Below are 12,776 nucleotides of genomic sequence, written 5' to 3' on the forward strand. Positions count from 1 at the left end.
CTCTCCCATTATCTCTGAATCACCCCAAACCAAAGTCTAGACCTCCCTTACAATGACAATCATGAGGAATCAAGAAAGACTCCTGGGCCTTGTCCTATGCACTCAAACTGGTGGGATTCTGAAGTTCTGTTAGAGAGGGGGATTCTTGAGCATAGGGTTTCTGGGAGACAGGGGACATGGAGTATTTGGTGAGCAAAGTCTAAAATGGGGCCGGTGCGGTGGCGTAGGGGTTAAGTTTGCGTGCTCCGTTCCAGCAGCCCCGGGGTTTGCTGGTTTGGATCCTGGGTGCAGACCTATACACCGCTTATCAAGCCATGCTGTGGCAGGCTTATATGTCCCACATGTAAAGTAGAGGAAGATGGGCATGGATGTTAGCCCAGTGCCAATCTTCCTCAGCAAAAAGGAGGAGGATTGGCAACAGATGTTAGCTCAGGGCTAATCTTTCTCATCAAAGAAAAAAAAAACCTGTTTCCCTAACAAAGCTGCATGATCTGCACCAGCAGGGTCACCCTTGCTCCCAGCTCCTGGGCCCTATGTTGATCTGATGCAAAAAGATTTAACCAGACCAGCCACACATTGTGGAGTTGAGCATTAAGACTTCTTGGCAGCTAGCTTAGCCCCAGGTCTGATAACTGGGTTACTGCTGACGTCAGCCAGTCCCCTTTTGGAACATGTCAGTTCTTGCTCAGGTCTCATTTCTTGCATGTTTCCCATTCCACTCTGACGCTTAGAAGGTTCTCCCAACCTTAGCCTCCTATGCATGCCACCCACTTGTCCTCTTGACCTCCTGGTGTCCCCCAATCCAGATTCCCAGTGGACATGTTCTGCCTATGGCTGAACAATGCATCTTGTGTGCTCTTCTGGAAAAGCAAGGTCAACAAAATGATAAGACACAGCAGCCATTGAGACCCAAGGGTCTCATGTCACCCATGTGAGTATTATAAACCTGCTTAAGTGACACCTGCAGCAGCTGCAAGACATGGCCCTCGAAGTCATAATACCCCCTTGAAAACAAAGCCAGACACTGGCTTGTGTAACCCAACCCTGGGTTTTCACCCTGGCCACCTGTTTCTCTAGAAACTGCCACTCAGACCAAAGTTCAACCTGGTTATAATTCCGACAAGCAGCTGCATTTCTGGTAAATAATTAGTTATCAAATTAACTGTGACCTTGGCACCTGCCGGACCAAACCAATTCACAAGCTTTTTGGAGAGCACATGTTTAAGATTTCGTTTTGTTATCCACATTATTTTTGAAATCACATGATTTTAAACACTTGACTTTAGATCTCACAAAAAACTTTTTGTCTGGCAGGATACCTGCATAAAGTGTGTGTATATGTGTGTTGAGTTTAAGGTAACTTGGTAATTCCATATTTAAACATAGTGAATTCAGAGTTTAAACTCAGTCAGTTCAAGATTTTCCACCTTTCTTTACCTTTCATCTCTCTTTCCAGTGGGGAGGTGTCTGCACTAAAAGCCATTGTCAGGGACAGCTGGCTCTGCTGAGCAGTAGCTTGGTGGTCCTCATCTGGTCCTGTCCTTATGAACTGGCCTCACTGTGGATGGTCACGCCTTGCCATGGCCTCTGGTCACTGGGCTCCCTCACTCTGCTTCTTCCTGGTTCTGATACCGGGCCTTTCTGGATGGACCAGCTGTCTCTCAGCCTCTTCTGGGCCCCTCTTTAGATGCCATGGGGAATTCTATGATGCCTTCTTCTGCCTTCTGGGGCACATCACACATAGCGCGCTTTCCCCAAGTCCATAGGCTGGCACTCGCCCCTCAGCCACTGCTGTCCTCCCCTGCGGTCCTCAAGACAAGGCATGCATCTATTTACATTTAGTGTGATTACCAATGTTGTCAGAGATTTAAAAAGAACGGATATATAGATACATAGATACATGCACATTTCTTCGCTTCCTTAAACAGTTTACTGGAAATAATCTGACTATACATTTATTCATCAGGAAATACTTATTGAGTGCTTACTACGTGCCAAGTACTATTCTAGGTACTGGGGATACAGAAATAAGCAAGACAAGACATGAATCCTGATCTCGTGGAAATTAGATTCTAATGTGTCAAGACAGACAATAAACAGGATCTCATTTTACAATGAAAAGTGAGCTTATTTTGATTTTTACATCCAAACAACCCATGAAATATTAAACTTCCCCCTAAACAGGAGGTGCTTGAAATCTCTGTAAATTATGAGCAATTCTCACAATGCAGGAATTACAAATTCCCAGGATTGTACTGCAGGTTGTTTACCAGGGTTACTAAAAAATACAGAAATGACCTCTTTTAAGACAGTATAAATAGTTACCCATTACCGAGGGCTCACTATGTGCCAGGCACTCTGCCAGGGTCTTTGCAGGTATTGTCTCTAATTCTTAGTGCAATCCCAAGGCAGGTGGGTATGGTTGTTATTATTATTAGCCCCGCTTTGCAAACGAGAACACTGAGGCTAATATAATTTAAGTACCTGAGGTCACACAGGTATTAAGTGGATGAACTTTAATGGGACTCTGATGGTCTGACATCACTCTGCCTCCCTAAAAATAGTAGGGAAATCCGTAAAAAGAAAAGCAAGATTATAAGTAGGAATTCTTGGAATATTCCTTCAAACGAAAACCTTGCCTTTACATATAAGAGTGTATGTATACGTGTAAGCTGGAGGAATTAGGGAGAAGGTTGGCTTGGGGAGAAAAGGATGAAATAGAGGAAATGTGTTAAAGCTAAAGTTTGTGGAAACGTTGACAATTGAGGACCAAACAGAAATGATAAAACATCTCAGGAAGCATAATCTAGGAAGGTGTAAAAGAAGAATCTGTTTTACAAATATTCAGTTCCCGTATAACCTTCTGGAAACAGATCTTGAAGAGGTGGAGGAGGAGATAGGGAAGCAGATGCAGTGCAACTGTTCTGTGGGCATTGATCCTACAGTAGGCCTTACCCCTAACCTTCCTCCTCGTCACACCCTTTTTCCTTGTTCCTCACGCCCTGAAACTAAACGTGCCCTCTCCAGCCCCCAGTAAGCCAGCATTCCAACAGGATGGCAACCTCTTTCCTTGCACCCTTGGTCTTGACCCAGCCTCCCAGGCATATGCAGGTTACCCCAGGCCCTTCCATCAGTCCAGGCCTCCCCATGCCCTGAGCAGGCCTAGACCTCTGGGTTAACCTCTACAAAAATCAAAGTCTCCACCTGTATCAACCTTCCCTTATGTTGCCCTCGAAGTGTATGAAAGGAAAGCACCCTGTGAACTGAGTTAAACTCCACTAAGGCGAGTCACAGGTGCTGTGTTCCCACTCGAGGAGCCAGGAGGGAGAAAGCAGAAGGTAAGAGCAGTAGATCAGCCTGCCCTTGAGGGGGTCCTTGGAAGTCAGATCTGATCAGCCCATCGTCTTCACTTCTGCCTCTGTCAGGCCTCTTCCACTTTGTCTTGTCTTGTAGACATGCCTTCTCTTCCACAAGATTATGAGTTCTTTGAAGATAGCACAGAGTAAGTGCTCCAAAAACCTCTAACATTCCATGAACATTCTCTCCTCTTTAGAAGAGGAGGAACCCAACAGTGGCCTGTTGTGAAAGGAAAATGCTGTCCAGACTAGGACATTTTGTGATAAACCAAGAGCATCGGAAAATCTCCCCTCCGCACTCGCCTCTTTTTCTCACCTAATCCTTTCCCTTTCTGGATTTCTATTCATTGGAACAAAAATGACATTGTGACCATGACCAAATTACAGTGAATGGAAATACAAAGAACAGAACTGATTAAGCTGTTTGGAGTTTCCTGTCAAGTGATCTACACGGAAACAAAACCACGTCAGATGTTCCATTCCAGGCTCCCAAAGTTTTTTATCCCTTGCTTCTGTTCCTTAGTTGTTTTACTAATTATTTTTAGTTGTCTCTTTTCAAAGAATATATCTCCTCCTTATTTGATTTTTTTTTAAGTGTCCTTAAGATACCCATCTTCAGAAAAAAATGTCTGGAACGTAGACAAAAATATTTGATTCCTAGTGTAGTTAGAGCGCTAATACTTCAGGGTAAATTGCATTAGGATGTTCTTTCTAAGCCTTGATTTGTGCAGGATTTACATTGTCAGGCTAGTGCCTAGAAAAAAGTTGTGAGATGGGTGAAGTTTCTTTTCTTTTTTTTTGGTGAGGAAGATCAGCCCTGAGCTAACATCCATGCCAATCCTCCTCTTTTTGCTGAGGAATGCTGGCCCCGAGCTAACATCCATGCCCATCTTCCTCCACTTCATGTGGGATGCCACCACAGTATGGCCTGACAAGCAGTGCATCGGTGCACGCCCGGGATCCAAACCCAGGCCGCCAGCAGCGGAGTGCGCGCACTTAACCACTGTGCCACAGGGCCAGCCCCTGAAGTTTGTTTTCAAATCCTCTCTCCTCTACCATCCCACCATCCCTCAACTTGACAATCCACCTGTCCCTGCCTGCAGCAGGCACCCCAGCCCTCATGGCTGGAGTCTTCTACAGAGAGAAACTAGGGTTAAGAGCTTGACCTCTCATGCCAGGCTGCCTGGGTCCAAATCCAAGCTCTACCCATTCCTAGTCATGTGACCTGGGGCAAGACTTCCCTGTCACTTGGTCTGCTCATCTACAAAGTAGGAATAATGATAGGTTGCCATGAGGGTAAAATATCTTAATAAATTTAAAGCACTTAGAACCATGCTTTGTACTCAGAATGAGTTGATAAATAATAAGAATACTTTTTTAAATTGCAGCACCCCACCCAGATCAAACCTGCAAAAGCAGTGCCCATAATTGTCCATTTCATCCTGATCTTCCCATTCCTGATCATACTTTCTTTTCCTTCCTGTTCTCATCCCTTACTCCAATCATAGGGTTTGACAGTCACACTGACACACAGCCTCTTCAGGGCTCCGTTATTCTGCCTATCAGCCCTCCTCTCTTCACTTCCCTGTCCACTTGCACCACCCACTTCTTTGCCAGCGCTCTCAGCTCCCTTGCCCTCTTGCCTTTCTTTGCTTCCACGCAGCTCTGGGTATGGGCTACATGCACCAGCTGCAGCTTGGCCTCCCCTGCCTGGCTCACCAGGAAGCCCGCAGCCCATTCCAGAGGGTGCCTACCACAGAAGGCCTTCAGCCCCGAGGGGTTTGACAATTTCCTACCTTACAGAGGGCAGTAAGACAAGCTGTAAGCCAGATCCTCTGAAGCCAGGGTTGGTTCTGTACTAGGAGTCTAAGAGATACCTTGGCACTGCCCATTTTCTCTTTCTCAGAGGACCTCACATCCAGAAGCAAAAGCTTTGGCCTTGGCCAAGTGGGACAGATTCCAAGCCTTTGCGGCTGACACGTTGGGGAGAAACTAGCTCATGCCAGTGCACAAGTTCCCCCATCACTGATTCTTTTCCCCTTACTTTGAGGAGGAACACAGCTCAGGACATCCCAAAGGGGCAAATGGTCTCTTATCTCTTAATCACACCCCTTCATAGATGAAAATCTGCCCCATACCTGGCTTAGGGGTTTTCTCCAGCAGCACCCTCTCATCTCCCAGCACGGCTCCCCACTCCCCTCAGCGCCTGAGGAACTAATGCAGACAGCTTGGGGGGCACACATAGCTTCTCTCCCCACACTCTAGTCTCCTGAAGGCAAGAACACTCACTCCTGTGACTGAGACCTGCAGTCCCTGGCACGGGTAATCAACCACTCCAGGGCCAGGGACTTGACAGGATATGCAGCATTGGCCTTAGCATCTCCACAGCTGGCTGGCATCAGGCAGAGCAGGCCCACAGTCAGGGCATGGGGGTCCACATCAGCACAGGGTCAGGGGCCACATCAGAAGTCCACCTCGGGCCACGTCAGCCAGAAGATCCAGGCTTCTAGATTTCCAGCTAAGAATGAGGCCCCACTCTGGTTCCAAGTTCTTCAGATGTCCTCTCATTTCAGTCCTGGCACAATGGGAACACTGACCAGGTGCTCGATATCTGTGTAAAGGCTTGGAATAGGCCAGTACCTTACGTATTAATCGACTTAATCCTTATAAGAACTCTCCAAAGTAGATGATATTACATCCCTATTTCAAAATGAGGAAACCAAGGCAGAGAGAAAAAAGTAAATCTCTGAGGGTCACATGTTTCCTAGGTAGAAGAGAGACAGTTGGATGACAAATCCATGCTCCTAACCGCTACCTTGTGCAACGCAGGTTGTAGGCCCTGCTCTTCAATTGCCTCGCTTTACTATCTAGGCGTTTATTTCTGAGCCTTAGTTTTCTCTTCATATCCACTTCACAGGCATAGGATTGTTGGGAGAATTAAATAAACCATGCATGTACAGTCCTCGGCATGGTGCCTTAATAGTAAGCACACAATAAATGTTCGCTAGCAACAACGTCAGTGTTGCTGTTATTAAGTGCCAGATGCGCAGAGATCCACGCATGCTGCCAGGCTTGCCTGCCTCTCTCCCTGTCTCTTGCCTGTTTCTCTGCGCTAAGGAAGGCCCCTGACAGTTCACAGTCACTCCCAGGCTGCCTCCACCTTAGTTTTAAGGCTATTATGGACAGACCTTCATTTCCTTCCATCTTTAAAATAATCCTGTAATGTAGGGAGAACTGAGGCTTAGCCAGATTAAGTACTTTGCCCAAGGATAATTCTTTCAGGTTCTAAGACAGACCTCTGTAAAATCGAGTAGAGTGTTTTTATTTTTTTAAACTCAACTTTGAAAAATATTATGAATAAAGAAAAAACATGACCGTGATCCCACCTCCCAACACAGCAGCAATGTTCAAGTTACGTATTACTCACGAGGCTTTGTCCTCTGCAGGGACTGACTCTTCTCCCTATTCATTGTCTCTGTGGAGCAGCTGATGGCACTGCTCACCCCAGTGTTGGAATGGCCCCGAAATATCCGCTGGGGGATTCTAGAGTGACCATGGAATAAATCCAGAATGACTCTAATTTGACCCCAGGAGAATAAAAGTATAATCAAATAAGAATAGATAATGAGTCAAAGATGTGTCCCTTTAGAGACAAATCGAGTCTCCTTGAGCCATCATTTTTTAAAAATATTTTAATTAATTTCTTTATAACTAAAAATTGTATAAATTTAAGGTATACAATGCGATGTTTTAGTACATGTACACGTTGTGAAATGATTACCACAATCAAACTAATTAACATATCCATCACCTCCCATAATTACTATATTTGTGTGTATGGTGAGAACACTTGAGACTTACTCTCTTAGCAAATTTCAAGACTATAATACATTGTTATTAACTACAGTCACCATGCTGTACATTAGGGTTGCAGAACTTATTTGTCTTATAACTGAAAGTGTGTTCCCTTTGATCAATCTCTCTGAGTTGTTAGTTTTTAATCTAAACTACACTATACGCTGAACAACGACTGGGTCAATGAAGAAATCAAAGAAGAAATCAAAAAATACCTGGAGACAAATGAAAATGAAAATACAACATGCCAGAATTTATGGGATACAGCAAAAGCGGTTCTAAGAGGCAAGTTTATAGCAATACAGGCCTATCTCAACAAACAAGAAAAATCTCAAATAAACAATCTAACAGTGCATCTAAAGGAACTGGAAAAAGAAGACCAAACAAAGCCCAAATCAGTAGAAGAAGAGAAATAATAAAAATCAGAGAAGAAATAAATGAAATAGAGACCAAAAAAACAATAGAAAAAATTAATAAAACCAAGAGCTGGTTCTTTGAAAAGATCAACAAAATTGACAAACCTTTAGCTAGACTCACCAAGAAAAAAAGAGAGAAGGCACAAATAAGTAAAATCAGAAATGAAAGAGGAGAAATTACAACAGACACCTCAGAAATACAAAAGATTATAAGAGAATACTATGAAAAGCTATATGCCAACCAATTCGACAATCTGGAAGAAATGGATAAATTCTTAGAATCATACAACCTTCCAAAACTGGATCAAGAAGAAGTAGAGAATTTGAATAGACCAATCACCAGTAAGGAGATCGAATCAGTAATCAAAAACCTCCCCAAAAATAAAAGTCCAGGACCAGATGGCTTCCCTGGTGAATTCTACCAAACATTCAAAGAAGACTTAATACCTATCCTTCTCAACCTCTTCCAAAAAATTGAGGAGGAGGGGAAGCTCCCTAACTCATTCTACAAAGCCGACGTTACCCTGATACCAAAACCAGACAAGGACAACAAAAAAAAAAGAAAATTACAGGCCAATATCACTGATGAACATCGATGCAAAAATCCTCAACAAAATACTAGCAAATAGCATACAACAATACGTTAAAAAGATTATACACCACGATCAAGTGGGATTTATTCCAGGTATGCAGGGATGGTTTAACATTCGCAAAGCAATCAACGTAATACACCACATTAATAAAATGAACAACAAAAATCACATGATCATCTCAATAGATGCAGAGAAAGCATTTGACAAGATACAGCATCCATTTATGATAAAAACTCTGAAGGGTATAGAAGGAAAGTACCTCAACATAATAAAGTCCATATATGAGAAACTCACAGCTAATATCATCCTCAATGGTGAAAAACTGAAAGCTATCCCTCTAAGAACAGGAACCAGACAAGGATGCCCACTGTCACCACTCCTATTTAACATGGTACTGGAAGTCCTAGCCAGAGCAATCAGGCAAGAGAGAGAAATAAAAGGGATCCAAATTGGAAAGGAAGAAGTGAAATTGTCACTATTTGCAGATGACATGATTTTATATATAGAAAACCCTAAAGAATCCACCAGAAAACTTTTAGAAGTAATAAACGAATAGGGTAAAGTTGCAGGATACAAAATCAACATACAAAAATCAGTTGCATTTCTCAACACTAACAACGAAGTAGCGGAAAGAGAAATTAAGAATACCATCTCATTTACAATTGCAACAAAAAGAATAAAATACCTAGGAATAAACTTAACCAAAGAGGTGAAAGATCTGTACACAGAAAACTATAAAACATTGCTGAAAGAAATTGAAGAAGACACAAAGAAATGGAAAGATATTCCATGCTCTTGGATTGGAAGAATTAACATAGTTAAGATGTCCATACTTCCTATAGCAATCTATAGATTCAATGCAATCCCTATCAAAGTTCCAACAACATTTTTCACAGAAATAGAACAAAGAATCCTAAAATTTATATGGAACAACAAAAGACCCCGAATAGCTAAAGGAATCCTGAGAAAAAAGAACAAAGCTGGAGGTATCACACTCCCTGATTTCAAAATATACTACAAAGCTATAGTAACCAAAATAGTGGGATACTGGCACAAAAACAGATACACAGATCAATGGAATAGAATCAAAAGCCCAGAAATAAACCCACACATCTATGGACAGCTAATCTTGACAAAGGAGCCAAGAACATACAATGGAGAAAAGAAAGTCTCTTCAATGGTGTTGGGAAAACTGGATAGCCATATGCAAAAAAGTGAAAGTAGACCCTTACCTTACACCATACACAAACTCCAAATGGATTAAAGACTTGAATGTAAGACCTGAAACTATGAAACTTCTAGAAGAAAACATAGGCAGTTTCGAAGATGCTCTTCCACATCGGTCTTAGCAACATATTTTCAAGCACCATGTCTGACCGGGCAAGAGAAACAATAGTAAAAATAAACAAATGGGGCTACATCAAACTAAAAAGCTTCGGCACAGCAAAGGAAACCATCAACAAAACAAAAAGACAACCTAACAATTGGGAGAAGATATTTGCAAACCATACATCTGATAAGGGCTTAATCCCCAAAATATATAAAGAACTCATGCATCTCAACAACAAAAAAACTAACAACGCAATTAAAAAATGGGCAAAAGAACTGAACAGACATTTCTCCAAAGAAGATATACAGACGGCCAACAGACACATGAAAAGATGTTCAAAATCGTTAACTATCAGGGAAATGCAAATCAAAACTACAATGAGATATCACCTCACACCCATCAGAATGGCTATAATTAACAAGACAGGTAACAACCTATGTTGGAGAGGATGTGGAGAGAAGGGAACTCTCACACACTGCTGGTGGGAGTGCAAACTGGTGCAGCCACTATGGAAAACAGTATGGAGATTCCTCAAAGAATCAAGGATAGAACTACCATATGATCCAGCTATTCCACTGCTGGGTATTTATCCAAAGAACTTGAAAACACCAATGCATAAAGATACATGCACCCCTGTGTTCATTGCAACGTTATTTACAATAGCCAAGACTTGGAAGCAACCTAAGTGCCCATCAAGGGACGAATGGATAAAGAAGATGTGGTATATATACACAATGAAATACTACTCAGTCATAAGAAACGATGAAATCCAGCCATTTGTGACAACATGGATGAACATTGAGGGTATTATGCAAAGTGAAATAAGTCAGAGGCAGAAGGTCAAATACCGTATGATTTCCTTCATTAAGTAGTAGATAATAACAACAATAAACAAACACATAGAGACAGAGATTGGATTGGTGGTTACCTGAGGGGAAGGGGGGAGGGAGGAGGGCGAAAGGGATAATTCGGCACATGTGTGTGGTGATGGGTTGTAATTAGTATTTTGGTGGTGAACATGATGTAATCTATGCAGAAATAGAAGTATAATGATGTACACCTGAAATTTATACAATGTTATAAACCAATGTTACTGCAATAAACAAAAAATTTTTAAAAGAAAGAAAAAAATAAAAAAAAATAAACTACACTATACGCAAATTCTCTATCATGAACTGTTAAAATTATGTAGACATATAATCCATACATATATTTATTAATTTATTCAGTAAACCAAAACTAAAGTTAAAATATGAACTTTAATCCTGTTCCTTTCTTTTTTCCCCTCTCTGTCATTAACCACATCAAGTCTGGTGTTTTTTTCTTTACAATCTTTTTTTTTTTTTTTAAGTTAAGAGATTTTCGGACACAGGACCTCCTGTAGTAAATTTTACATAGATGGTAGAAATCTGTGACTGTCTACTGTCCATCTAGGGACTGACACCCAGAACAGCCTCTTGTGGAATATGGGGCATGGAAAGTTAGAGGGAGAATGGGGGAGTAAGGTGCTGATGATAAAACTCCCATTTGATTTCCTCCCACTTCTCCCAAACCACCTGACACTCCGTGTGACCTTTCTCCATTTTGTCCCTTTTTGATTTGATCACCAAATGCCCAACACTGACACATTTCACCTGTGTTTATTGCAGGCTTACCTCCTGCACGTACAGCATGGTTGGGGGCTACTGGCAGGAATATACAAAGAAGTGTAAGAAACAGAGCCTGATTCCAGGAGCTTATAATTTAATTGGGAAGTGGTCTTAACAATCAGAAGACCTGGGACTGATTCCTGGCTCTTTCACTCACTAACTGGGTTACCATGAGGAATTTATTAAGATTCTTTATCTGTAAAATAGGGCAAATAGTAATAAAAGTACCTATACCTGACTTAAAGGGTTGCTGTTAGTATCACGAGGAGTAAATTCTGTGAAAGCACTTTACAGACTAGGAAGCGATATTCAAGAAATTATTATTACTATCCAATATACCCAACTCAAAACAATACCTCTCAGGTTTTGTCACTTTGCAAGTTTGACTTTTCCAAGATTATCCTTTCAGAGACAGGTTTCCTACAAGATGTGATGCATGCAACTCAGGTAAGCTGCTGCCAGGTACGGTCTTACCTAAAAAGTTTTGACATTTTCACACAGCTAACTTGACGTGGGCACACTTTGGCCCCAAAACAATCTTTAAGCTTCTAGTTGTTCTTTTTAGTGACCAATTAATGCATGAAATACACATACTTATCCCATCCTTGAGCCTTGCTCTATCCCTCGCCTCATTTTATTACTGACTTCCTGGTTTAGAAATTAAGGATATGAGTGAGGTCTACAGTAGGTGGGAGGTCGGAAATGAGGAGAGCTCAAATTCTGGTGCACCCAGTCAAGGCTCTTTTTTTTTTTTTTCAATACAGACACCTTATTTATTTAATTTATTTAATTTTTGGGGGGAAGATTGGCCCTGAGCCAACATCTGTTGCCAATCTTCCTCCTTTTTTTCCTTTTTTCTCCCCAAAGCACCAGTAGATAGTTGTATGTCATGGTTGTACATCCTTCTAGTTGTTCTACGTGGGAGGCTGCCTCAGCATAGATTGATGAGCAGTGAGTATGTCCACGGCCCAGGATCCGAACTGGTGAACCCTGGGCCACCGAAGCGGAGCACGAAAACTTAACCGCTATGCCACCGGGTCAAGGCTCTTTTTTGATGCAGTGACAGAAAACACAACTCAAACCTGGTTTAATTTAAAAAGGAGTTTAGGGGCCAGCCCGGTCGTGTTAGTGGTTAAGCGCATGCATTCCGCTTTCGCAGGTTTGGATCCCAGGTGCGCGCCAGCGCACTGCTTGTCAAGTCATGCTGTGGTGACATCCCATATAAAATAGAGGAAGATGGGCATGGATGTTAGCCCAAGGCCAATCTTCCTCAGCAAAAAGAGGAGGATTGGCAATGGATGTTAGCTCAGGGCTAATCTTCCTCACAAAAAAAATAAAAAGAAAGAAAAGGAGTTTAGAGGTAAGTTGGCTCTAGCTCCAGCTAGCTTCAGAATTCAAGTGATGTCACTGGGTCTCTGACTCTCCATTTATCACTCTGCTTTTCTCCATGTTGGCTTTATCCTTGGCTTCCATGTATTGGCAAGATGGCTACCAAGAGCTCCAAGCCTACATCCTGTCGGGTTCAAATTTAGCAGAAAATAGTTTTTCTCTTTCTCAACAATTTAAATCAACTCCTG

Source organism: Diceros bicornis, chromosome 5, assembly GCF_020826845.1.
Source record: "Diceros bicornis minor isolate mBicDic1 chromosome 5, mDicBic1.mat.cur, whole genome shotgun sequence".
In the NCBI taxonomy this organism is placed as follows: domain Eukaryota; kingdom Metazoa; phylum Chordata; class Mammalia; order Perissodactyla; family Rhinocerotidae; genus Diceros; species Diceros bicornis.